The 4,245-nt window shown below is 40.3% G+C and overlaps 1 long non-coding RNA gene across 1 annotated transcript in view; it reads right to left on the reverse strand.

Annotated features, from left to right (window-relative positions):
- The window catches only part of LOC124628405 (uncharacterized), a 5,003-nt gene extending 1,875 nt beyond the window's left edge, over window positions 1-3,128 (reverse strand). Inside the window, exon 1 of the long non-coding RNA XR_006982900.2 lies at window positions 2,691-3,128. This is a non-coding gene — a long non-coding RNA (uncharacterized LOC124628405). The remainder of the gene's footprint in view (window positions 1-2,690) is intronic.
- Window positions 3,129-4,245: the final 1,117 nt, after the last annotated feature.

Consider the following 4,245-nt stretch of genomic DNA (forward strand, 5'->3'; position numbering starts at 1 on the left):
ATGCATGCGGGTGTGTGTGTGTGTGTGTGTGTGTGTGTGTGTGTGTGTGTGTGTGTGTGTGTGTGTGTGTGTGTGTGTGTGTGTGTGTGTGTGTAATATTTAAGTGGTATGGATCGGCCCATTATAAAGAACCACACTGTTTCATTTCATGCCAGTTCAACTCTCCTCTTTCTCTCCACTCTGACTGAAACACACACACACACACACCCACACACACACACACACACACACACACACACACACACACACACACACACACACACTCACGGTCTCTCAGCAGGGGTTTTTCCTCCTCTTTCTCCATTTTCTCCTTTCTCTCATATAAATGTTTTTGTTGCTACTTTTCTCTGTGTGACACTAAAAATTTTGCGTAAATCCAGAAGCAAAGGGTTTGAATACAGTCCAGACGTCTGGTTTTCCCTGTAGGATTTTGGAATAAACTGATTATGGAAGTTAATTAGGTAACTAGGATGTCATTTCATTGTAGATGAATTAATTACGATATTAAATAAATCAAATAAATAAATAAAAAACACAGTATAAATAGTATTATTATTTATGACACATTAGAGTACCTTAAAATGTCAGGTATTCCAAACTTCAGTATCCAGAAAAAAAATGGGGGAAAAAAAAAAACAGGACCTGAGAATCATGTGTTTCATTTGCAAGTGACTCAGAGTCACTAATGTGAACAAATCAGTATCGAGTCTTTTTTTTTTTTTTGCTCTTTTGCTGCTACACTTTTCTGTAAATCATCCAATCAGCCAACAGCTGTGATATAATGTTATCAAACTTAGTATTTACAATTGTGAATCATTTGGTCATGAGAAAGAATCGTTTGTCTTGCATTCAGTTGATTATTACTAATTTTCATTATTCTCTCATTTAGTGGACCAGTGTTTGATTCAGTGATTCATTTGATCATGACCTTGATTTGCTCCTTTCACATTTAGTGGATCAGTTTTTGAATCAGTGAGTCATTGTGAATCAAGTGACTCACTTCTCTTGTTTTCAGTGGGCCACTGTTTGAATCATTAAATCATTTCGTCATGACAAAGATTCACTCATCACTCATTCATCAAGGCGGTGTTTGAGTCAGTGAATCATTTGGTCATGACCGAGGTTTGCTCCAGTCAGTTTTTCAATCAGTGAATCATTTAGTTATTACCAAGATTCACTTCACTTGCTTTCATTCATTGAATCAGTGAATTATTCATTTTAAAAAATATATATTTTACAAAGAATCACCCCTCTGTCATTCAAAGGGTCAATAATTCATTCATGATTGAGATTCACTAATCTGTCATTCATTAGATCAGTGTATGAATCGGCGAATCATTCGCTAATGAACAAGATTCACTCGTCTTGCATTCAACGATTCAGTAGCTGAATCACCGAATCATTCAGTCACTGACTCACTCCTCACTCATTTAACAGGTCAGTGTTTGAATCATCGAATCATTTGGCCATGACTGAGATTGTTAATAGTTCTAGATTTCCCAAGGGGTTCTAAAGGAAACGCTTTAAGGAAAAGTAACATTACACTCTGTTGTAAAGGTTCTACACGGATCCTTTAGCTCCAGAGACAAACTGAAGAACCCCTTAGGGTGCGACTGAACCTATTTTCCGTGTCATTTTAGATTCCTGACTCTGTTAGATCTTCTTCTTCTGAACCATTTGGCATAAAATCTAGAACTGTATTATTTGTGTTTTTTTTTTTAAGTGTCTCACACTAAAGTGAGATTGAGAAGGAATAAAAGGTTACGTTTCTGAGCAGAAGCGATGTTATTCGGGAGATATATAGTTGAAGGGGGAAAAATAAGATTTGATGTATTTTAACCGAGCCAGACTTCAATGGAGCCCAAAATAAATTCAGCACTGTACATCATGTGGAACAGTGACAGGTCGTTTTTCTCGGGGCATCTGCGGTTGTTTGGGGTCTCTGACATGCATAAATATTGTGAGAGGCACGCAGTGTGGAGAAATTACGTTAATCTGTCTGGTCACTGTTCTGCCACCAGGTGTGCCGCCGATATTGTTTCTGCCATTTGCTTTAACTTAAGAACATCTGGATCTAATGTGGGTTTGGGAACTGCAGCCCGGGAGGGAGGAGCGGCGAATAAACGGGCACAAAACGACCGGAAAATTACTTTTCACATTTTCTACATCTATACCGTGTACATACAGTACAGACCACGTTATTTATCCATTTGGTAATTTCTTGTAATTTAATGCATGGATGAATCGGAGGAATAATAGTACGGGTCGACGTTTGCTAACTTTTATTTATGTGCAAAGAACCGCAGAGTTTCATGCACACACACGGAGACAGAAATATAAACGTTCCCAAATGACGGCCAAGCAAATGCACGGGATGAGTAATGGGAAAGATCTTGCAGGAAAAAAGCCTGGATCCTCCCTCAGTTTCAGGGAGTCACTCTACACACACACACACACACACACACACACACACACACACACACACACACACACACACATGCACGTGTAACCCGACGAGTACAGCAGTAGTACTCGGTGTTGACAGGCTCAGATACGGATAAACACATGCCGAGAACGAGAGAGAGAAAGAGATGACAGCTGAAACTGTCACACTCGAAATCTGTAATTTTGATACACACACACACACACACACACACACACACACACACACAAAATAAAGCTACACATACTTGGTTGTCAGCCCGCGTCTCTGCCACCACCAGCTTCATGCCAAAGCAATTTGTCTCTCTTATTGCTTTTGGAAGATGATCTATTTTAATTAAGGACATACATACAAACAACACGGATAATCCCTCGTTCCCACCATGACAAGCGGACTTCTTCAGATCTTTTTTTCCCCTCCGCGTCATGCCAGACATGCTACATTAATTAAAGCCAATCTGAGGCCTGAAGCCAATTACTGCAGAATTGAAGACGGCCGGAGGACAGCGAGTCATGTTTTCTTCAAGTGCTGAGAGGAATAAATACCCCGCAGCCCCGAATCACACATTTATATTAACGCGCCCGTACTAATACGTTATCGTTTCTATAGTAACGGCCCCTTCACAGGGTCTCGTACGGCGGATGGAAAATTACGGAAGGAGTCTCCAGTGTCCGTGCTGTGTAACAGTCAGAGGTGAAGCTGTGACTTTAAGTTTTCCACATCTTCAGTGCAGTACAGAGGCGTTTACACTTCTTTACTGTTTCTCACTCACGCACGCGACTTACTGCGATGTTTTTCTTCATCTTACTAACTTCCAGAGAGAGAGAAAAGAGAGGCTGGTGAGGGAAGGACTGTTTATAGCTGCAATAATAACAGTGAGACTAGTCAGAATCATTTTTCAGCAACATTATGAACAGATAGAAATTATGTGATGTTGATTAATAAATTAATAATAAATAGTCATCGGCGGATCGCGGTGGCGGAAGAACAAACGCATGGACGTGCTGTTATAGGAAAGTAATCAACTTCCCGTTGTTAACTCCGCTTTATCACGGCACATCCGGTCCTCTGTAGTTGTCACTATGGAAACAATAATGTATTAGACTGCGTTAATATAGTGTCTGCGCTACTGTCCGAGCTGCTGTTATAGAAAACTAAGCAACACCTTGTAACCAATCAGAATGCACAATTCAGCAGCCGCATGGCGTAATTAACGTATTTTTTTTTCACTTATATCTCCATAACAGTGTGTTCTGATGGGCTGAGAGCAGGATTATGTGACTAAAATGGATTAAGATAAATTAAAGGTTTTGACTGTGAACTCGGAGACACTTTGCTTTTTTTCCGAAACCCGCTAACGCGGATTTATGGGCGTATTCGATGGCGTTACATCATCACACACGTAATGTAAAAACATAAAACCCGGTAAAAAAAAAGTTTTATTTTAAACTACAGGCCATAAAACATGACAGCGTGAAGTGATGATTTAGAGATAATTGTTTAAAATCATTAGCGTGGCCAACAGCTGGAGTCACATTCAGCGTAATGAACTTAAACCATCGATTGGGCATTAGTTACAGATTAATACACGCATGCAGAAGGTCAGTGGAAATTTACTGCTTGGGAAACGAAGTTTGCTTTCGCACAACGTCAGCGTGACTTATAGCAGCGTTATATCAGCCCTCTCTCTCTCTCTCTCTCTCTCTCTCTCTCTCTCTCTCTTTGTTAATCCTGCGTTTTCGCCAGCGAGGCTATAAAACGCTCTTTAAGCGCTCACCAAGAGTGGATCGTGTTTCCTGCAC

Source organism: Ictalurus punctatus, chromosome 8 (assembly GCF_001660625.3).
Source record: "Ictalurus punctatus breed USDA103 chromosome 8, Coco_2.0, whole genome shotgun sequence".
NCBI classification, from domain to species: domain Eukaryota; kingdom Metazoa; phylum Chordata; class Actinopteri; order Siluriformes; family Ictaluridae; genus Ictalurus; species Ictalurus punctatus.